Raw genomic sequence first — 25,353 nt, forward strand, 5'->3', positions numbered from 1 at the left:
GATAAAGAATTTGTGGTATATATACACAATGGAATACTATTCGGCGGTAAGAAAAGATGATATAGGAACATTTGTGACAACATGGATGGATCTTGAGAGTATAATGCTAAGCAAAATAAGTCAGACAGAAAAAGTAGAGAACCACATGATTTCACTGATATGTAGTATATAAAACTGAAAACAACAAAAGAACAAGACAAACAAATGAAGGAATAAAAACTCACAGACAGAGACAATAGTTTAGGGGTTACCAGAGTGTAAGGTGGGAGGAGGTCTCTAGAAGAGGGTAAGCAGGGTCTAATATATGGTGATGAAAAAAGAACTGACTCTGGGTGGTGAACACATAATGTGAGATATAGATAATGTATTACAGAATTGTACATCTGAAATCTATGTAAATTTACTAACAATTGTCACCCCAATGAACTTTAATTTAAAAAAATAAATTAAATGAAACATTTAATGTGCATTTCTTGGAAATGGCATATATGTGGGTCTTGATATTTTACCTAGTCTAACTCAATCCTTTTTTACTTTAATATTACTTTAATATAATAAACTATAATATTATTATTTTTTATTGTGGTAAGAAAACAAACATCATGTCTCACAGATCCACTGATCCTGGCTTTATTTACTCTAATCTTTAGCAAGGAATATGCCGCTAAGGATATTCTTTCTATAAAACTCATATAAGTATTATAACTCTATTTACTTGAAAGCCAAGTTAACAGCATTAGAATTAGTCGCTTGCCTTCTTTCTTTCCCCCAGGGGGTTCTGTACAATAAAGAGAGAAGCCAAGAGCCATTTAACTCATTTGTCCCAACATTATAATAAATACTCAAATTAGTACAGTCTCGCTTAAAATAATAGTATAACATTTCATGTTATGTAAAAACATTACAAAAACACATTTTAAAAAATTTACACCTCTCTTTTTCTCGGTTCTTTTTTTTTTTTTTTTTTTTTTCTGTATGTTTTACCTCTGTTGATGTTATAAACCCAAAATATAATTGCTTAATTGCTATTATTTTGCTTTAAACATATAATTGTCATTTAAGTATCCTTGGGTCCTGTTTTTATCCATTCAGCCACTCTATGTTTTTTGATTAGGTAATTTAGTCCATTTCCATTTAAAGTAAGTATTGTTAGGTGTGGACTTACTATCACCATTTTGTTAATTGTTTTCTGGCTGATTTGTAATTCCTGTTTCTTTCTTCCTTCTTTGCTTTCTTCCTTTATGATTTGTTAATTTTCTGTAGTGGTATGCTTCAATTCCTTTCTCTTTCTCTTTTGTATATTTGCTGTAAGTTTTTGCTTTGTGATTACTATGAGGCTTACATAAAATAACTTATATTTATAACAGTCTATTTTAAACTGATAATGTTAACTTAGAATGCATATAAGACCTCTATTCTTTTACTTCCCCTCTCTTTTATGTTTTGATGTCACAATTTACATCTTTACATTTTGTATCCACTAACAAATTATTATGGTTACAGTTATTTTTAACACTTTTGTCTTTTAAACTTCATACTAGAGTTATAAGTGATTTACCCACCACCGTTATATCATTGGAATATTCTGGATTTAACTATGTATTTACATTTAACAGTGAGTTTTACAGTTCCATAGGCTTTTCTGTAACTAATTAGAATCCGTTCATTTCACCTTGAGTAAGTCTAACTTTTCTTATAAGGCCAATCTAGTGGTAGTAAACTCCTTCAGCTTTTGCTTTGTCTGGAAAATTCATATTTCCCCTTGAATGGTGAAAGATAACTTTTCTGGGTAGAATATCCTTGGTTGGATATCCTTAGATTATCCTTATTTTTCCTTTTTCTTTCAGTACGTTGAATGGATATAATGTTCTTTCCTTCTGGCCTGGTAAGATTTTGCTAAAAATCTGCTCACAGTGTTAGGGGGTTTTCCTTGTTTATAACAAGTTCTTTTTCTCTTGCTTCTTCTAATCTCCTTGTCTTTAACTTTTGACCATTATAATGTGTCTCGATGTGGGTCTCTTTACATTCATGTTATTTGGAACACTATTGGATCTTAGATTTGAATGTGTGCTCCTTTCCCAGGGTTCGGAAAGATTTTCACTATCATGTCTTTGAATGTTTTTTGACCCTTTCTCTCTTTCGTCTCCTTCTGGGACCCCTAAATTGCATATATTGATCTTCTGGATGTTGCCCCATAAGTCCCTTAATTTATCTTCACTCTTTTTTTACTCTTTTTTTTTTCCTCCTCTAATTGGATGAATTCCACTGCCCTGTCTTTGACTTTGCTGATTGTATTTCTTTTTCTGCTTGATCTAATATATTACTGAACACTGACATTGAATTTGTTAGTTTAGTTATTATATTCAGAAGTTCTGTGATTTCTAATTGTTATTTTCTTATATTTTTCTATAAATTTATTGAAATTCTAACTTACTTTGTGCATTGCTCTCCTGAACTTGGTAAAAAATCTGTATGAATAATATTTTGAACTCTTTATCAGGTAAATTATTTATCTCCTCTTCATGAAGGTCTATTTATGGAGTTTTATATTGTTCTTTTGTTTGGAACAGAAAAATCAGAAAATCAGTATAATAGTATTATTAAATGTTATGTAACTTATAAATAAAGAATACTCCACCTAAAAAAGCAATAGAATATACACAGTCTTTTCAAGTGCACATGTAAAATTTGACGAAAATAGAATACATTCACATATCTTATTGCAGATATATATATATATATATATATATATATATATATATATATATATATATATAGCAGCTATATATATATATATGTTTGCATGTGTGTTTATATATCTTATGTGTGTATGAGTTTATATATTCACATATCCATTAGCCTATGAAGTAATGACTAATACAATAACCTTAATTAAACAAGGATTATCGAGATATGATACTGAAAAACCAATCCATAAAAATATTGACATATTGGAATTTATCGTAAGTAAATCTTCAGTGCTTCTGTCAATATTAAGAGAATAAAAAAGCGAGCTACCAAATGGAATAAGATATTTTCAAATTATATATAGAGAAGAAGAATTAAGTACTTCATGTATGATGTAAGAAAAATCAATGTATGATTCATCAAAAAGTTTTACTATGCTTGAGATTATTAGGGCATTTTCTCATTTACATGCCTCTAGTCAAGTCACTATATTATTTTTTAGTAAATTTAATTCAGTTGTAAATCTAGAGCATGATGGTAATGTCTTCTATGGCCATGTTTAATGAAATAATGTTCTGTGTTTATACAGGCATTGGCCAGTTTCTATACCTAATGGCTCACTTGTGTGCAGAGTAAAATTTACATGACATTAACTTAAAGGTACCACATTTTGTAAAAAAAAAAAAAAAAACCATGAGATAAAAAGCTTGTCATAGTCAGTGTAAATAACATGAAGAATAGACATATAAATAGTTGGGAAATCCATTATATGATACAAATGCTTAACTATGATTGTAGCAAATACTTTATTTTTAATATACTATCTTTATGTATTTTCTTCATCTGATTTGGTAAATTCAGGCAGATTATTCAATCTGTCTATAATACTTTCTACATTTTTTTGGTGGGGGAAAGATGACAGTAAATGAGGAGAATTAATTGACCTGCCAATTTGGACAGAATCACAACATTCAGTTAGAACAGAGTCTATTTGTTCATCTATATATGAGTTAATGAAAAATAAATATTCCAAGAGCTATGCACTCCCAAATAATAAATGACAACCATAATTAAGTCAGAGGGAACATTGTCAAATATGTATAAGCTGTTCTTATAAAGGACAGTTGTTCTTGGGAATTCTTATATTACAAATGCAACATGTTACATTTGTAATATATCAAGAGAAGGACTAAAATTTTTAAAAAATCTCTCTAGATGGAGATGTTAATTGAGTTATCTATAGATGGCAGATATATGGACATACATTCATCATAGATACACATTCATATATAAACATGTCTATATATATATACATAAATAAATATAATGAGTTTATTGAAAACTTCTAAAAGAACAAAAAAAATATAATTTAAATGAATGCTAATGAATTTTATCTTGATGTAGGATTGCTGGCAATTTCTGGGTGTAAGCTGGGATCGTGTCTCATGAAGCTGAAGAATGGACACAAGGACCAGGGAGAGGCAAAGAGTTGTAAAGGAAGATAGTTTATTAAAGCAAGAGGATAGGTTACAGCTCCCAAGTGGGAGGGGCTATCCAAAATTGGGAAGCCCACTAGCTAAGGAAAAAGGCTTTTACTTTTATATTTCTATTTCTGCTCGGAAGGGGAATGTTGGAATGCTGGTGCCTACCTGTATGATGTTTATCAGATCCGCTCTGCTTCTCCAGCCTAGAGGAGACTTTGAAATGTTCTCATTGCCCCAGAGCATGATTAAGGTTTTTGTCCTTTAGGAGCAGGTTATCTGGAGGCTTGGAAGATATGGTCAGTTCCGTTTCTGCTCAGTCTACCAAGGAATTCCTAACTGCCTGATGTCGTACTAACTAACCCGTCTCAATTTCATATTCTTTCAGAAAGTCTTTGCAAAAGGCTACACTCACTTTAAACAAGCCACTATAGAAAATATCATGGGGCTTAGAAGTCAGAAAAACAAAAAAATTATTTAGAGTAGGGAAGCAAAGACACAAATAAATTCTCTATGGTAAAGTATAGATAGCTAGACAATAAAATAATGAATTACTTTGAATCCCCACAAGAACTATGATATGCAAGAGAGACTGATCCTAATTTCTACAAGGGCAGAAGTTGAAGCACATGAAAGATAAAGTTTTGTTCAAAGGCATTTAAGTGATTGTTGGCAGAGCTGGATAAAAACAGCCCTGCCCTGTACCTTTTTACTTCCCCAGAAGCGGTGGCTTTTGTTTAAGCCGAGACTTTAAGAATCTAAATGTTTGCCTAGGAGGAGATGAATAGGATGATTGAGCCCTAAAGTTCTCCTGATCTCTCTCTGTCAGGGAAACAACATAGAATCAATCTCTTATTCTTATTTCAACTCTCTCAATTGAAAGATTTCTCATTGGAGCCAATTGTTTTCTCATTTTAATTAGAAAATTAAGATATAAGTTATAAGGTCCAGCGTGAGGTTTAATATCATTTTAAGTAATTGATTGTATTTTTATGGGGGTAAGTTGGTTGAAAGTCACTTATGATATAGTTAATGATCTGTTTGTACTTCTATAATCTGTTCACTCGGGAAATACTAAAGAAATATGATATCTTTCAGATTTAGAAGAATCAAGTACACTGTCTATTGATGTTAGAGAATAATGTGGAGTGTTTTGAAATGCGGACATAATTTTAAAAGATTTATAAAGAAGCCTTCAAATAAGAGATTTTCATTCTAGGCCCAGCAATGTCAGATGTTAGTTGATTTCTTCATTGCCCATACGTATAAATGCTGTGCTATATAGTGTTGGATCTGTTTTCACATCAATGCAGATGTGAATGTCCTGGCACATCAAAAGGTGTTTATGTACCTAGTTTGCTGTCATAAATTTGAACAGAGTAAAAACTGATTACAAAGAATTCAGAGTAGAATTAATTATGACTGATTCCAAGGCAATGCAGTATTTTTCCACTCGTTGTATATACCTTTATTCGTAGCACCCAAGGTCCTCTGTATTCTAGCTCTAAACTAGGCTCCAAAATGTACCCACCATTATTTGAGACCTAAACACCCACCACCGACATATTCTAACAAACCAACTCCTCCTTCTTTTGTTTAGTCCTGATGTGAGAGAGCCACCTCACTATAGGAATTTTAAGTCTCCTTTTCCCTAGTTTCTTAGCTCCTTGGTCCCTGGTCTTAATCACTTTTTAAATCAGACTTCTTGGTCTTAAATTGGGGATTGCTCCTAGCCTAGATCGTGGAAGGTCTCTCACCCCCTACTTCAGATAACTACTCAGAAGCCTGTGACTTATGCTTGTTGATTGTAGTCATTGTAGCCCAACATTCTCTCCAAGCCGTTTCGGCCCCAACTCCTGGGTAAACAATGCCATCTGAAATGAAGCTATGGACTTTTACCCTGCAAGTCATACTCCTTGGGCCTGAGCTTTTAACCTATTAACCAAAATCTATCTCTTCTCATCTAGGGGCCATTGGGATACAAATGATGCCCAGCAAGGCTTCCAGTACCCCAAACAAGGAGGCCAATGTGGTCTTCCAGGTGGATCTCGAGACCCCTTCTCCTCATCTAAGATCAGACAGGGCAAGAGTTCCATGACTCCCGATAGGCAGGGACAATGACCAAATTCCGCAGGAAGTAGACACAGAAGAAGAGACCTCCTGTCCCTCAACTTCCCATAGAGATTTCTGGGAATCATGCCTCTCAGGAGAAAATGAGGCAGACAGTTAGAGATAGAAATGGGGTCTCCAGACATTCCTGAACATTCAACATGGCCCACGGAGAGTGACTGCCCAGAGACCTCCCCAAAACCTCCCCTCTCTGCCCAAACTTTTCCCTTATCTGCCATAACCATTAACCACTGTGAAGACACTAGAAGACACAAAGTACCAAACTAGATTAGACCAGTCATTCACACCTGTGTAGTAAAGGCTACAACGACCTTCATCTCACCTTAGCCTCATTATACCATCATTGTAATATCATGTACATGCTCGGAAGTTCATTAATATCATTCTAACAGACTGAATTCTGGGAAGGAACAAGCGCAATCTAAAAAGATGAAGCAATAGCCTCTTGTCAATCACAGGTGCCAATCAAGTGGCCCCACACCTAAACAGGAGTAGCCCATTCTAGAGAAAAGAAAAGAAAACCACCAAGGCCTTGTTAGTCGTGGCCCTTGAGCCATCCTCTTGTGCTCAGGCCTGTTTCTATCTCTTTGGATGGTACTTTCACTTCTAATAAACTGCTCTTTCACCACTGTATTTCTGTGTCTCATTCAATTCTTTGCTCAAGATGCCAAGAACCTGGACACCACACCGAGAAGGGCCTGCTCTCAGGTAACAGTTCCATTTGTGGCTTTTGCTCATGCAACTCTGCCTATCTGGAAAGGCTTTTGGTTTGGCTTGTTTGTTTCTTTGGGGTTTTTCATTCTCTTCATTGTATTAAAATCTACCCAGATTTAATGTGTTAAGTTAGATGATTGACTAACTATTTTGCATGATAATACTTCCCATGAAAAGCCCACCTTGCTCATCACTTGTTTCTCTGAACACTCGTGCCAATATGTGCCCGTCTTTAAGCAAGCATATGAATTCTACTATCTTGCTCCTGCTCCATTGGGTTTTGTGTTCTTTACGACACCTATAGTTTCCCTAATTTTATTAGTTCCGCCACTCTCTCTATATGACATATATTAATAATATATACTAACTATCTCTTCCACTATTTAGAAGATTTCTAAGTTATAGTAGAGATAACATAACTGTTTCTTGTTGTAATGGTGATCCTATGTTTTCTATATTGAGATTCAAACCTCTAGTACAATTTTATTTAGCAGTGCAGTTTTTAGCTAGGGATTTTTTATTAAATTTTATTTTATTAAATTTATTGGGGTGACAATTGTTAGTAAAATTACATAGATTTCAGGTGTACAATTCTGTATTACATCATCTATAAATCCCATTGTGTGTTCATCACCCAGAGTCAGTTCTCCTTCCATCACCATATATTTGATCCCCCTTACCCTCATCTCCCACCCCCCACCCCCCAACCCCCTTACCCTCTGGCAACCACTAAACTATTGTCTGTGTCTATGAGTTTCTGTTTCTGAAACCACCGACAAAATAAAGAGGCAACCAACTGAATAGGAGAAGATTTTTGCAAACAGTGCCTCCGATAAGGGGCTAGTATCCAGAATGTACAAGGAACTCATGCAACTCAACAACAAAAAAACAAACAACCCAAATTGAAAAATGGGCAGAGGACTTGAAGAGATATTTCTCCAAAGAGGACATACAAATGGCAAATAGACATATGAAAAAATGCTCAACATCACTAATCATCAGAGAAATGCAAATCAAAACCACAATGAGATATCACCTCACCCCAGTCAGAATGGCTATCATCAACAAGACAAATAGTAACAAATGTTGGCGAGGCTGTGGAGAAAAAGGAACCCTCATGCACTGTTGGTGGGAATGCAGACTGGTGCAGCTGCTATGGAAGGCAGTGTGGAGGTTCCTCAAAAAATTACGAATAGAATTGCCATATGACCCAGCAATCCCTCTCCTGGGTATCTACCCAAAAAATCTGAAAACATTTAGAGATAAAGACACGTGTGCTCCAATGTTCATTGCAGCTTTGTTTACGGTGGCCAAGACATGGAAACAACCAAAATGTCCTTCGATAGATGAATGGATAAAGAAGTTGTGGTATATATACACAATGGAATACTATTCGGCGGTAAGAAAAGATGATATAGGAACATTTGTGACAACATGGATGGATATTGAGAGAGTAATGCTGAGCGAAATAGGGATGTTTTTGAAAACTTTTCTTTTCTTTGTGTTCCTGCTCTCCTGCCAAAACTTAATGATTCTGTTTACTGTATTTACTATGCATAGAAGTTTCAGTCGTTCTCTTTACTTCAGACCATATACATAGCTGGTCCAACGACTTGAAATAAGTTTTTTACATCTGTGTAAGATCCAGTTCTTACCTGCCTATGAGCCTCTGGGAAGTGCTTTTTTTCAGGAATTGCCTGACTATGTCTCCTTTTCTTTGTTTTGCCTCTCCTTGTATGCCTATAAAACCTTTTGACAGTATTAAGAGCAGGAAGGCAGTCTTTGTGACAAAGAGTCCACTGTCTTCCCCTAATGCTGTCATTTTGGAATAAAATCTGTTTTTCTTTCCACCAACCTTGCCTCTCACGTTTTGGCTTTCATGGGGTGAGCAGCTGGACCTTTTGCATGGTAACATTATCAGTTGGCATCTAAATATCTTTCTAATAAAAATTAATTTTTCATATTGTTTAAGGAAAATATATGTTACCTGATTTTGGACATTATCCCTAATGCAGAACAAAGCAATCTTAAAGAAGTCTGAGGATCATCTGAAAAATTTGAGTATTTTTTTGTAGTGAGAAAGATATGGTAATTTTTTTTCTATAAGAATAAACCAGTGGAAATTTCCAAGACCCAAGCTTTTATACATATATTTAAACAAACTTTTAGAGTGGTTTCAGATTCACACAAAAGTTGCAAAAATAGTGCACATCATTCTTGTGTACCTCACACCTAGATCACCCTATTATTAACATCTTACTTTACTAGGTAGTATATCTGTCACAATTAATGAACCTATATTGCTACATTATTATTAACAATCGTTTATATAGGTTTCTTTAGATTTCACAAAATGTTCTTTTTCTGATCCAGAGTCCAACTCCAAAATAATTCATTATATTTATTTGTTCATGTTCCTAGGTCTCTGAGCTGTTACAGTTTCCCTAACTTGTTTTTGATAACACTGACAGTTCTGAAGAATATTGGCTAAGTAGTTTTAATCTGTTCCTCTAGTGGAATTTTCCTAATATATTTCTCATGGTTAGACAGGGGTTATGGGCTTTTGAAAGGAAAGCCACAGAGGTAAAGTACCCTCTTCATCAGATCATTTTTAAGGGTGAATTGTATTAGTATAACTTATTACCATTGATGTTGACTTTGATCACCTTGCTCAAATAGGATTTAGAAGTTTTTACCACTGTAAAGTTACATTTCTGTTCCTCTTTCCATACTGTATCCTTTGGAAGAAAACCACTAAGTGTAGCCCAGAATGCGTTATGTTCCAGTGTTGAGAGCAGAGTATCTACATAATTTATTTGGAAATTTTGCACAAGAGATCGGTCCCTTCTCCCTTATTTATTTCATCATGTATTTATATCAGCAATGGCTTTTGGATATCTATTTTATATTTTGGGTTATAATCCAATGTTATTCTTTTTTTTTTTTTTTCTATTTCTTTTCCTTTTTCTCTAATTTTCAATTTTGGTCATTGGAAACTCTTTCTGTTTTCTCTTTTATCCTTTTGACATGTCTCATTCTGTTTTGTATTTCTTTACTATCTGACACTATAAGAAACTTCAGACTCATCTTGTATATTTCCTCCCTAGAAACAGCCTTCTCTCCAAGAAGTGTCAAATTTTAAACTCCTCAAAATTTTACGATTACTGAATGGATGTACCAATTTATACCACTTTTGAAAAGAATTAATTATGTTTTTAACAGTCTAGAAACTCTAAGTCCCCCAACATTCCATTAACGATTACTCTTGCTGCAGTTTAGAAAGAGACAAAATGAGTCTACACGCATTTACTTCCTTAACAATATCATTTTCTCATCTTCAATTATTTTTTTCTTTTATTCAAGGTGCTTCCTTTTTCCTATGAAGTCAAAATGTACAGAAAGCACTTTAAAGTCTGAATACATGGCATTACTAGCTGTATTTTGCTCAGGTGTTCTATCAAAGGTATTGGCACAATGCTGCAGTTTTTATACTCTAGAAATGCAAATGGTTTGGTTTCAGACATACGGCATTTACTTTTCAAATATGCATCCTCTATTCAAACTGAATTGAGCTAGAGTATATTAGAATCTAAGAATTGCAGACAACCCTCTTTCTACCATTTTAATATTATACAATTATAGCAAATGATGTACCTAGGATTTCATCTAAATTTTCCTCTCAACATGAAAAAATGTATTTTAACAATACATTGTGAGTTCCTATAATAATCTATGTCAAAGGCAAACTAATCTTTTTTCCATTCTGACCAAAATTTTAGTCAAATACATCAACCAACCTCATTTTGCTATATAATAGGAGATAAAAATAATATTAATCATTTGAAATTCAAAGATAAATTTAAAGTCACAATTTATAAATATTTAGAAATATCCCTCACTCTAACCATTTGCTTTTTATCAAAGTGTTTATCAGAGCTGTCAACTACTAGTAGAAATGTGTTAGAAGTGAACAAATCCATTCTCCTTATCACTAAAAAGTGAAAACAAAGAAAATTGAGGGTACTGGAAGTCTAGAATAAGCATTCCTGAAGCATTTGAAACTTGGCCAACTTCTTGTCTGGAAAAAAATACTATAGGAAATAAATAGTCATCCTAACTTTATTATACCTTTCAAAAAATGAAGCACAATGATCAAAATAATCTCATTGAAAGGTGGCATGATAATGCTTTCTGTTCTGACCATAATGATTGCAAATGGAGTGGATTCACCATCATTTCTCTGAAGTACACATAACAAAACTGAGATTAAAGGAAAGAGAACTCATTCCTGAATAAAAATCAAAGATAGTTAGGGCCACAAAGACTAGGGTGCACCATAAGTCAACTCGCATACACCTGAATATTAGGTCTATTTCTTCACTACTCTATAATAATAATAAATTTCTCTTTAAAAATATTGTTTCTTAACTAGACTGTAAAGTTCTCAGATAGATTTTAAGGACTCATGTTAACATAAGGAAATTAATGCTTGTATATTGAGTGTTTGATATAATTTTTATGAATTGATTATATTATTTTGATATTTTCAGTATTTACAATCTATTTAATTATACATATTAACCTATAACAATTCCCTGTGGAGATTACCTACATCAGAGATATATTCTTTCATGGCCTTTTATAATAGCCTTTTGTTATGGAAATAATACAAGACAACATATATAGCACATGTTTTGAACTTGTCACAAGGATTTCCCTTTTAGGGTACCTATTCCTCAAATATCACATCCCCTTGCTTATTTCCTTCAAAGAGTTCATTGTTCTCTGAAATCATCTTATTTGTTTACTTCCTTACATTTTTATTATCTGCCATACTTCATTATACTTCTAATTACATACAAGGATTAAATTGGTCCTTTGGTCATAAATATTGTTTCAATATCTAGATCAATGCATTACATAGTAAGTATCCAATCATAATTTTGAATAAATTTGTGAATTAAGAAAGAACCTAGAGAGACAGCAAACACAAAGAGAAAGCAAAACAAAGACAACGCCACAGATGAGGTAAGATGAAATTGCTCAGAAAAGCTAATACAATCATTGAACTGGATACACTTCCACTGCACTATATAAAAGCTGTAGGCCCCAAGAGAGAGTCAATTAATTTAAAAAGCAATTATTAACTCAATACTTTTTTGGTGACCTGAATTTAGCCAGGCATTTAAAATTAAGAAATAGAAACCAATGTCTAACCTTCACTGAATTCAAAATGTAAGTAGAAGAAAGAAAAGCCAATAGGTTATTCTGAAAAAGTGTAATAAAGAGTAATCATACAATGTTGTGACAGCATAAGTTTTTGAAAATGGGGTGTGGATTAAACAGCATTTTCAAAAGGACTCTTTAAGTATTAATTCCAGGTTCTTATCATTCGTTAATACTGACAAGTCTTCAGTTGTTACCGCCTCAAAATTTGTCTTAATCCTATATTCTTTCTATGTTTTCACTTCTAGAATTCATTTCAAATATATTCTGGATCCTCCTTCTATAAGCCTCATTTCTTTTATTTTCTTTTTTATACTGTCAGTCTTTTTTTGTTTTGTTTTTTTCCCTTTCTTTTTATGCTGCATTGTGAGTACTTTAACATAATCTTCCAGTTCACTAGTTCTTTGCATTCTGTGTCCAATTTGCTATCCCAATCTACTTTTAAATATGGCCTTTAAGGTTTTTAATTTTGGTTATTGATTGCTTGCATTTTAGAAGATGTTTTTTGTTTCTTTTCGAATCAAGTTTGCCACTCTATAGTTTTCCATTTCCTATAGTAAATTTCAGTTTGTAATTTAATGCTTTAAACATGGTAAGCAAAGTTGCTTTAATATCTGTATCCAGTTAATTCTAACATGTGAAGTCTATATCAACCTTTTTATATAGATTCTCATTCATAAGGCCTCATGTCACTTTCCATAAGCCTAGTAAATATTGATAATTGGTGGTCACTGACCTAGTTTAAAATTTTTCAGAAAAAAATCATTTGAGTCTACCATAAAATACATTTCAAGGTTTGCACATCCACTACCAACACAAGCTATGTCTCCACAGGGTCACGTTTGTGTGAAGGCCTCATTTGATACCTCAATTTCTCAGGGACAGATCCCTCCCCGCTTTTATGTTCTCTTTCCTTTTTCTTCTCCTAGACTTAATAGCTACTCCAAAACACTTTTGAGTTAAAGTAAGAGAGTGCATTTATTGCTGATTTATTATTTTCCTTAGAAGTTGGCTTCTTATCCTGATAATGAAGAGAAGAGAAAAGACTATCAGTGTTGAACTTAAGACATCATAGAAGGGTGGTAAAAATGTGATTTACTCCAGTTTGAGTAAAGTATTTGAGAAACCAATTGAGAAAAATAGCAAATATAAAAAAAATTTTCATTAGAAATAAAAACATCACATTCAATATATTATTATTTATCATAAATTTCTAAATACTGTATTTATTTCAAATAGATTGCATTTTCCCTCTATAAAAGAGAGAATCATCATTACAGGTTCAGACTTATCTTCTAAACAAATGATAAGTAATTACATTATGAAAATAAGTGTATCCTTATTCTTCTGTTTCAATTAATTGCCAGACTATCTTTCTTTAGATTTTTCTGGGAAGTTTTCCAATATAAAACTAATAATAATGTAATGTATATGAAGATGAATTTTTATACCATCCACATTGAAGAGAGATGAAAATAGATATTATCAAAGTAGAAACTCTTCAGAGGATAATTAATTCTATCCCTTATTTTTATCCATTTACTTTTAAGAAATCAAATCTACTCTTACACAAAGAACATTGTGCTATATTCCAATAATGAGTTTGTCTCACTTTGTTAACAAATTTATAAAGGTTTTATGTAGATCTTGCTGATTCTGCAGATCTGAAAGAGAAGGACAGTCAAAACAGTGCAGAGAAATAAAAAGTGTCCTAATTTAAAACCAAAGTAGAATTGCAAATAGATATATTTTTCCTTTAAATATCCAATTGCTTAGCTGTGACTAGATGAATGATGTGTAGAGGATTGTGGATCCATATCATAGACCAAGACAGAAAGAGTTAAGGGGTCAATTTACAAGTTAGACCATGAAATCGCTCTGGGAGTGGCAGTATGAGTGAAAACTTTAACACCATGAACTACAAGCTACCTGAAGCTAGGCTCATGCCTTATTAATCTTTTCCTCTTCATCCCTAGCCAAATGACAGACACATGGTAAACAAAACAAAACAAAACACTCAATGGATGTTCGAAGAGTCACAAATGATTGCTGGAAATAATTAACTCATTCAATAAGCACTGGCAGACTATATTAGAAAATCAACATACCATTTCTCATTTATACCTTATATTTTATCTCTGTTTTGTTGTTGTTATGTAAACAGATACAAGAAGGAACATGTTAGAATGTTCACAAAACAGAATATGTTCCCAAATGTTATTTCTTTTATTGGAAATGGTGTAGACTGAATGTGAGATTTCTTGTCCTCCCTCTAAGAAGGTTTTAAATGCCATGACACACACCTCCGAATATTCCGTCTGAGACTTGGGAAAGTGGAAAATCCAGGGTGCAATAGTAAGAGAAAATGTCCCCAGACCAGCAGAGAAGACAGAGATATCAGGAGAATATCTGAGGCAATTTAATTCCTTGGGCATAGAGAGAAAAATAAAATTGGAATGGAATGGAATACAAATGATGGTTAGCAGTTGACGAAAACAAGCTGCCTCAATTTTTTTATTCTAAGACTGTTGAAGGGGAATAATGGGGTAGTATTTTAAAATAAAACCTAAGTCATTACAGGAGGCAGCTTCGATGACTAATAATCAAAGTTAAGTCTCAGATACAGTTTTCTCCACACCAATTTCATAACCTCCTCTGGTAAATCATAGTTTATTGTAAAGTTTGCAAATAACAGTGCATCCTGGGAGATAAAGTGGAGATTAGTTTTGCCTTTTTATTAAGTAGCTAGAAGCAAATAGAAGTCATAAAAGTATTTTAATAAGTGACTGTCTCAACAGATCTTATTGGAGAAGCATCAAATATGTCCACCCTCACCCTTACATACAGACACATTAAGAGTGGACAATGGAATCTCATTACTATCCACATTTTAATACAAAGCCAAGATTAGAAATCCTTTCCTCTGTGAAGCCTTTCCTGAAGTTTCTCTTTATTGGTACTAAATAACTTTTTCTATAAGATGGACCTAAAATAATTACTTATATATTTCTTCAATATCATGCTTTTGGCAATATATCTAAAATTGTTTTAAAATTTTATTAATATTATTAATTTTCCAATTACAGTTAACATGAAATATATTAGTTTCAGGTGTACAACATAGTAATTAGACATTTATATAAATTATAAAGTGATCACACTAATAAATCTAATACTCATCTGACACCATACATATTTATTACAATATTATTGACTATATCCCTTATAATATACATCCCCATGACTCTTTTTTGTTAAGATTTTTATTAAAAATATAGCTAACATACAATATTATATTAGTTTCAGGGATACACCATAGTTATTCAACATTTATATACCTAAAGAAGTGATCACCATAAGTCCAGTACTCATGTGAGATTGTACTATGCTATCACAGTATTATTGACTATACTCCCCATGACTTATTTGTTTTATACCTGGAAATTTGGATTTCTTATTCCCTTTCCCCTTTTTCTCCTTTTCAAAATCGATCAATTACAGTAGACATTCAATTTTCAATAAGGGTAGCCTTATGTAATAGGTGTCTTATGGAGCCCTGTGGCACAGTCTCCCTGGTCACCTGAGCTGAGTGCTCCAGGAGTGCCCCTTATGTGGGTTGTGTGTGAGTCATGCATCGTGGCGTGCAGGGGTCTCTTCTGGGGTCTCTAGTCCTGCTCCCGACATAAGAATGCAGGACATGGTGAGGCCAAAAAGGAACACCCACGGAGCCATAGATAGGGGAATCATACCACTATTGTCCCTCTGGCAGCTGTGTTGGAGACACAGGAAGCAGGAGCCACACAATCTGCAACCTGCCATCGCTTTTCTGCCTAGCAACCAACCTCACTTGCTAGCTGCAATCCGAACTTGCTAGTTCAGCCACCATCCTCTTGCTAACCCCCTTTTTCTGCTAACATAGCCACGGCAATTATATTAGTGGCCAGTGGCTCACTGGTTACAGCTGACGGCCAACTAGCCACAGCTGATGGCCATCCAATCACAGTTGATGGGCATTTACTACCTGAGCCAGCACCTTACCACGTGAGGCCGAGAGCCTGGAAACTGCACTCCTGGCTCTGTCCTTACAGTGTGCCTTCCTGTTATAGTTGAACCTTAACTGCACTGACACACCAGTGGTTGGGGTGAACCCTTAGGCTGACTGGCTATGGGCTTTGGCTATACCACAGTTTATGGGCTGCTGTGTGAAGGCTTACCCCACCCACTGAGATTCACCCCAGTGGGCTCTGGTGCCTGTTGAGACCACCCTTTGTGTGTGTTGCTTTTGGGGTAATAGGGCAGTGCTGTGGTCTGAAGCCAACCTCCAAGTTTGTTGGTTCTGGGTCCTCTTGGGAGAAGTTCCAGTGAAGGCCCAGGTCACCTTCTGCCTGTGACTAGCCAGGGGCTACCTAGTAGGAGCTACAAAACGATTCACAGTTTTCGGCTGCCTGTGCTAACCTAGGAGGTACGAGGGAGAGGCCAAGCTGCGAAATGAGGACGTCTGCCAACAGTACCAGGCCTGGGGTAACTCCTCAAAAGGCCAGGACAACCAGAGGTCTGCTGCCACCTGCTGGATCCCTTAAGGTTCAGCCACTGATAAAAGCTCATGCCATACTCAAGTTGGGTGAGGCAGGGTGTCAGGGAATCACTAGAGTGGGAAGAATTGTCACCAGGTTAATGTAAATTCTGGTTTAGTAACTGTGCTGAGCCTGGAGTGACTCAGCAAAAGTCTCAGAGCACATCGAGGCCAGTCATCACCTGCTTGGGGCCTGCCGGACTCTGACAGTTTTTCAAGTAAGACTGCAATGTGGGCAGGGCTGGCTGCTTGTGGAAAATGTTCCTTCAGTGGTGCACCAGTTGGGTATGGGGGGAATCCCAGTGAGTCAGCAGGGCTGATCATTGGAGCTCACCAGGCCAATCAGATTTAGGTTTGGCCAGAGTGGGTGGGCTCAATTCAGGAAAGATGGCTCCCACCTGCTGGCTGCATGGGAGAAAGACGCTTCACAGGGAAAATGCCGACTGTCCTCAAGTCCTACCCCACGAAGCCACACACCTCAGTCTTCCCTCCAGTATGTCTCCAAGGCCTCCTGAGTCATCATCCCTATGCTGGAGCCCAAGGTGAGTGCCTGTGAGTGAGTGAGTCTATGCTCTGGCCGTTTAAAAGGATGTCTGGGTTTCCCGCAGCCTTCCTGCCCACCTGAATGTTTGGAATCCCCACAGTTTTTCACAGCCAGATGTTGTGAGGCAAGGGGGGGCTCCTCTTCTTGACTCCAGTGCCCACGCTGGGGAGGCTGGGGTCCATCGCTCCTCTTGGGGGGAACAAACATGGCTGACATATCCATCTTGATTTTCAACTGGCACACAATGGGTGGGACCCATTTGGTGTTTCAACTCCTCTTCCTAGTCTCAATGTGGCTTCTTCAATTTTTCCGTTATAGGACTTCTGTTTGGCTAGACTTTGGATGGTTCTCCAGGTTGTTCTATAATTTAGTTGTAATTTTAATGTGTTCACCGGACACAGGCACAGTGTTTATCTACTCCTCCATTTTGGATCTTTCCTCCAATTTTTCTGTCTAATATCTTGCTTAACACAATGTCACAAAGATGTTCTCATATGATTTCTTTTGCAAATTTTATAGTTTTAAGTTTTACATTTAGGTCTGATCCATTTTAAGTTAATCTTTGTATATTGTACAAATTGAGGTTCATTTTATTACAGTGGATTTATGCTAATTAACAAAACAATCTTCTCTACTGAATTGTTTTTACTCAAAATGAAATCAGTAGGTCATATGTGTTTGTTCCTTTTTCTGGACTCTTTACTGTGAGCTTTGATTTATGTGTCTCTTTTAATGGTGCCATATTATCTTGATTACTGTAGCTTTACAATAAGTTCTGAAATCAGGTAGTGTTACTTATCCATTTTGTTTTCTTTTTCAAAGTTTTTTGGCAATTGTAAGTCTTTTGCAATGACATATAAATTTTAGAATCAGTTTTTCAAGTTATGCAAAATATAAATGTATAGCGTGACAGATTATGGTAGATTCCAAAAAATGTGGTGATTGTATCAAGCAATAAGCATACATAGAATTTTTCTCCCATATTTTTCAAATTTCTCTTTTATTGAAGATGAATGATTTTGTGCTTCTGCTGGCATTGGCCATACAATCAAAGGCCACATATTTTGTACCATTAATACCCCCACTGTATGGAAGGTATATGTTTCTACATTTCTGTTGTTTGTTAACAAATTTCAGCATTTTGAAACATTTATAATATAGACGTATATCTACTTTTTATGTTCTAATAAAAAAATAGAATATTTTTGCTATCTTATTTGAGACTATTTAACACTTTTTCCACCTTATTGTTTTCTTTATTTGGTGATGTTATCTGGATATTTAAATGCAAATAATATTATTTATCATTGTATGTCTTTTCTTTCTAGAATGTTTTTGACATTTTTATTTAGTCTTTAACCAGCTTTGTGATACTTAGTTAGATATCTGTATTAGTTGATCTTAGTTATCCTCATAATATTTACACTTTAAGTTTTATTTTCTGGATTAGTATAATTATACTTCAAATCAAATTTTCAGGTTTACTAACTAACACATGTTGATTTGCAGTACTAGGTTGCAATTTCAGTGTTCTTTGATTCTGAAACCTGCCTATGTTTCCAATATCTATCTGCATTGACCTTGCTGTGTTCTGCTCTAGTTTCTTCTAATTGTTTTAATGATAAAACATACATTTTTAAGAAAATTCTGTGTGTGTGTGTGTGTATGTTTGTGTGTAGCAAGAGCTGTGTGTCTTTAGAGTCATTCTATTATTTTTTGTTCCAAATGCAGAAGATTTAGACTATATTTATAAAGGGTACAGAATGTGGAACTTATCATTCCCTAACCTCAAGTATCTACTCCTATTTTACCTGGTTTTTATATTAATTTGATCATTTCAGTAAGATTTGATTATTGGTTTAGTTAATTCATATGCACCAGTCTTTCCAGGAAGTCCTTTATATTAAACACCAGTAAATGTTCATTTAAGAACAGATATCTGTTTGCTTTTAGGACCCCAGGATCTGTATACACATCATACTTAATGTATCATTGCATAGCCTTCCCAATTGAATTTGCTTGTCCTGCTGGAGTTCCAGAAAATTGTTCCAGGCATTAGCATTATATTGCCAGAGTAAATCTTAGATAATAGATACATGGCATTGAACAACTCACTAAAGATGTGACTCTTGGATGTGATGGAGACCATCAACCCAACACTGTTTGAGCCCACACTTCTCATTCTTTCTCTCCTTTCTGACATGAAGCCTTTAAAGACTTCACATCAGATATGTAGATCTTTAATAATATAAAAATAGGACTTGTTAAATCTGAGCACAGTTTCCCAGCAACACTGTGCTTAACACCAGTATTTCACTCATTAAAGAAAATATAAACCAGATCACTGGTGAATCGTTTGCCTCAAGAATATGCTGCAGTGTAGTAAGACCTGATTACTCATTTAAAAAAAAAAAAAAGAAATGATCACATTCTTAAACATTAAACCTGATAAATTTGTCCGCCAAAGCTTGAAGAGTATGTCGCCTTGATGTATTAATATATTTTTTGTTTTCTCTGTGTGTGTGCATGCGTGTGCTCATGTGCATCTGTGTGTGTTTTAATGCCCACTCCTCTTGCTGATTATATTTTTGTTACTGTATAGGGATGGGATAGGTCAGCTGTCTTTAACTACTCACACTGTGACTTACTGTTGTTATCACTTTAGTGTTTTTGGCCCCAAAGTTAGTGTAATGAAAACATAACCTCATACCTGAATAGGCATTTTTTGGTGTGTGTGTGTTTTAGAATAGGTACATCTGATAGGATTGATAGAAAGGTAAAAATGAGCAGAAGGAGGGAACAAGCAGCGGTTAGGAGGCCCTTTGCAGCTATTCCTACTTGGGTCACAGATACCCTGCTCTGCAGGATATTGAAAACCAATATGGGCATAAACATCTTGCTCAGCAGGATATTGCGAACAAGACAGCAATAGAGTTTAGCGCCCCTTGGTGGGCTTTCCTAAAGAATTATGAGAAGATAGCAGACTTGCACATGCCCCTAAATCAAGAAGATATATCATTAAAAGAGGAAAAAATGCCAGACAGGGGATTAAACGTCCCACTTATCAGAATGTATGTCCTGCTTCTTAGGACAATACATTATAGTTTTGCCCCCTTTTTAATAGGCTCAAATAAACCACACAAAATTGACAGGTCCACACTTACACCCTGAGAAACAACCTTGGGAACAAGAAGGGAGGATAGAACATGTCAGCAGAGAAAAGAGGAAAATGATTGAGAGGGAGAGGGGGAGACAATTCTACCCATAGAGTTAAAAACCCTCACACGATGTAAGGAGAGGTTGCTTCCCTCTCTTAAGTCTGACCGCTCCGTGTCTCAGAGTGTACTCACTTTTACTAATAAACTTCTTGCTGTTCTATGCTGCACAAACTCTGTCTCTTGACTGAATTTCTTCCTTCAAGAAGACAAAAAATCAAGGAAAATAACATTCCCAGTAACATATCTACAGACACATGTATATATTTAAATTGTAGAAATAGGAAATTAGGCTACATTTAATGTTGAAAATTAATTTTCCTTTTACCTCTCCTTAGAAATGTTTTTTTTTTTCTTCAATCTTAGTTTATGCTGATTCTTTCCTATCTGGAAGGTTGTCTTTATTTTACTTAGTTCCCTACAGTCAGCATCCCTTCATATTTTATAGTTTGACTTTTTTTCAGCATTATTGGTTCTATAAGGCATTGGATTTAACACAGACTCAATAAAAAACATCATAATTAGCTATGATTCTCTATATACTATATAAACTGTACTTGTCTTTGTGTGAAAAGGCACTTGCATAACTTCTCTTAAGTCTTTTGGGTTATGCACCTTCTGTGTCTGCCAGAAGGAAGGTTAAGACTAATATTTTCAGTCTTTCTCAGATTCCTTTTGTTTGCATAAAATCCGCAACTATATGCCATGCTTCTTGGCCACAGAAAGCAAAGACTCTACTTTGGATGAAAACGCATTCCCTTCTGAAAAGGTTCAAGAAAATGCTTTTTATGGCAAAGGAGTAAATAATCTGTTAAAGTCTTCACAGTTGAACCTTATTAAGTTAAACAGGCTTATTAAGATTCATAAAGCAATTAGAAGCATTAGACTGAATTCTCTTGTCATTTTCTTGTGCCTGCTTGCATATTAAAGTCAATGGGAACTGTATGCTTTTGGCCGTGGGCAAAATGTGGCCCATTTTGAATAAGAAAAGCATCTGCAATTATACTAGCTGAGATAAAAATGAAAAGGTCCATCAATTCTCATGCTTCAGAGCATAAGATCATAACCAGATGGTGCCAGAGAGTTTCTGTTGGGCATGAAGACTCACTAATGGACAGGTGCATTATGACAATTTTCTTTTGGCCTCCCTCCTCATGTCTCTCACACACCCAGACGTGCCAAACACAGGACATCAAAACAAATGGGATATCCGCATTTTACTAGGATGTAATCCTCCCATGGCCTAACAATATTGGAACTCAGAGATCCTAACAGGTGTGGAGAATTTCAATGAAAGCATTTTGGAATTTCTTCCAACTCAATGGCAGTGTAACTTATTTTCTGTTCCTAAACTGGCTGTTTTTGTATTTACATGTGCGCTGGTAATTTACCTTAAACTACATTCACCTTTTGGCATAGCAATATAAGAAGATACTTGCTTAGGGGGAAAAAACCTTTGGAGCTTAAAAACCTCTATACCTAGATATGACTTATCAATTAATTGATACATGTCCACTAAACACCCACTAGTCTCTACACACTGATTGGGTTTGTGAAAAGTAAGATGTCATACTTTCAGGGAGCTGAAAATTCTCCTTTTGAACTTTGTGAGACTGGGTTGTCTGTAAATTTAATAGAAATCTAGAAAATAAAATGAGGACTGAAGCAATCAGTAAACTTTATGATTTTTATATCTGCAGTTGTAGAGCACTGTTAAAATACCAGGGATTGTTATTTTCTCTTGTAATTTATTGAGAACCTAAAACTAACGTTGTTTACTTTTATTTTTGAAAGTTCTGTAAAAATACTCAGTGTATTGTTTTATCAATTTAAATAGTGATATAACATATTTGCATAATTTTATACTATAAAATTAGTTTACAATGTTGTTCATATTAATTTTCTTTATATCGCAAACACCCTGAGGAATAGTATATTATACTTACATTTTGGGAGTTTACTTAAATTCATTTATACTGATGAGATTAAGATAATGCTTATCTTGTTTTAATAAATAAGTTGTTTATTTAGATAAAGCTGGTCATATATTATTTTCATTTAAACTCACAACACCTTGCATTACAGCATATATTCCTAACACTCAGTACAAAATTTTCTAATTTATGTATTTAATGTGACAGCCTATTTTGCTACATCAATAATAAATGAAACTCTTCTAAAAATGTTGGTTATTTTTACATGGATCATAGAAATTTAACCCACATTGACTGTGTCATAATAATAATAACAAAAAGGGAAAATAACCAGCAGAGACAACAATTCAGGCTGAATGAAATAGAGCTAACATTACAGGATCAATAATGGACCCCGCCTTCCCTGGATGTATATGACCAAGGGGTCATTCACATTTGACCTTAGCTGCATGAGTGATGTGCACTTATCACTCATATAAGGGATGCTCTTGGTTATATGATTTGATGATTCAGCAATAAATCAACAATAAGTACAATATAAAATAACTTTATATTTTGATTTGCCTCTTTTTGTTATTTCAAAAACAACAGTGATATCAAAATACCTTCTTGAAGTAATTCATCTCTATCTAGATTACTTAAAAATTTTTTCTTGAAAAGGAAATTGATTTCTAGTGGATTTCAACCTTTTGTCCTACCGTGCATCTTGCAAAACTACTGAAAGACATAGTCTTCTTGTCTACAATAGCAGTCCCTCAAATATAAATAAACACATTTGAATATCTCAGTTTCCTTTAATTATTTTCAAATCATTTTACCATGATGGCCAACTTTATCTGGACAAACAATCTTTCTTCTTTGTAAGTAGGCATCATTTAATTTAGAAAAATAATTTTTGGTTATTTTTTGATGATAGTAAGACAACATCATTACAACAAAAGCAATTAGAAAATTTTCTAAGGTGAAAACAATGCCTTTTTTTTAATGAATGCAGCTTCTATTTGGATTTGCATGTTAGGAAGTCATTTCATGCCTTGTATTAGACTTTTTTTTAACTTTAATGTTTAAATAAAATTTATTGGGGCAACGATGTTTAGTAAAATCACATAAGTTTCAAGTTTAGAGTTCTGTAACACATCATCTATCTATCACATTGTGTGTTCACCACCCAGAGTCAGTTCTTCCATCACCTTATATTTGACCCCATTTACCCTCTTCTATTATCCCCCCTCCCCTCTGACCTTCTGGTAACCACTGAACTATTATCTGTGTCTGAGTTTTTGTTTCTTTATATGTTTGTTTTGTTCCTTTGTTGCTTTCAATTTAATATACCACATATAAGTGAAGTCATATGGTTCTCAATTTTTTGTTTTATTCATTTCGCTCAGCATAATAATCTCAAGATCCATCCACATTGTTGCAAATGTCACTACTTCATCTTTTCTTATGGCAGAGTAGTATTCCATTGTGTATATATACCACATCTTCTTTATCCAGTCATCTCTCAAAGGACAGTTTGGTTGTTTCCATGTCTTAGCCATCATAAACAATGCTGCAATGAACATCGGAACACATATATCTTCACGGGAAAATGTTTTCATATAGTTTGGTTATATACCCAAGAGAGGGATTTCTGGGTCATATGATAATTCTATTCTTAATTTTTTGATGAACCCCACACTGCCTTCCATAGCAGCTACACCAGTCTGCATTTCTACCAACAGTGAATAAGAGTTCCTTTTTCTCCACAGCCTCTCCAACACTCATTATTTGTCTTGTTGATGATAGCCATTCTGACTGATGTGAGTTGATATCTCATTGTGTGTTTTTTTTATTTGCATTTTTCTGATGATTAGCAATATTGAGCGTTTTTTCATATGTCTATTGGCCATCTGTATGTCCTCTTTGGTGAAATGTCTATTCAGGTCCTCTGCCCATATTTTAATTTTATTTTTTATTTTTTTATTTTTTTTATTGTTGAGTTGTATGAGTTCCTTACATATTTTGGATATTAGCCCTTTAGTGGAGGCATTGTTTGCAAATATCTTCTCTCATTTGGGTGGTTGCCTTTTTATTTTGTCTATGGTTTCTTTTTCTGTGCAGAAGCTTTTTAGGTTGATATAGTCCCATTCATTTATGTCAGCTTGTACTTCCCTTGTCTTTGAGGTCAAATTCGTAAAATACTCTTTGAACCAAAGGTCCAAAAGTTTAGTACCTGTGTTTTAATCTATGCAGCTTATTGTTTCAGATCTTATGCTTAGGTCTTTAATCCATTTTGAGTTAATTTTGGTACATGGTAACAGATAGCAGTCCAGTTTCATTCTGTTGCCTGTGGTTTTCCACTTCTTCCAGCACCATTTATTGAAGAGGATCTCTATTCTCCATTTTATGTTTTTGGCTTCTTTGTCAAAAATTATCTGTCCTTATTTATGTGGGTTTATTTCTGGGTTTTCAATTCTATTCCAAATAATACCATAATTAAAGTTGATTTTTAACTCAAATATTTACATGTATTTTTGTAAAATTTACCTTATTGTAATAAATCAAGTTATTGATTTAACTTGAACATTACAGATTTTCAGGTTCATTTTAAATCTTGATTTAACCATCTATCAAGTCAGCTGTCCATTTCAACTTCATTTAACTTAAGGCCTGAAAAGCATGTTTCAATGTATTCTTTTGTAATAAATTCACTTAAAGAATAGATCAAAGCCGCCCTCTACTGCATATCTCTTCTCTAAATTTTCATATTTTCTCACCACACTTTAATAATGATTTTTAATTAATGACTTAAATACATTTTCTTTAACTCACATTTTTCCATCATTAAGAATAAATAGCCTGAAGG

The sequence above is a fragment of the Rhinolophus sinicus genome, linkage group LG05, assembly GCF_036562045.2.
Source record: "Rhinolophus sinicus isolate RSC01 linkage group LG05, ASM3656204v1, whole genome shotgun sequence".
Lineage (NCBI taxonomy): Eukaryota > Metazoa > Chordata > Mammalia > Chiroptera > Rhinolophidae > Rhinolophus > Rhinolophus sinicus.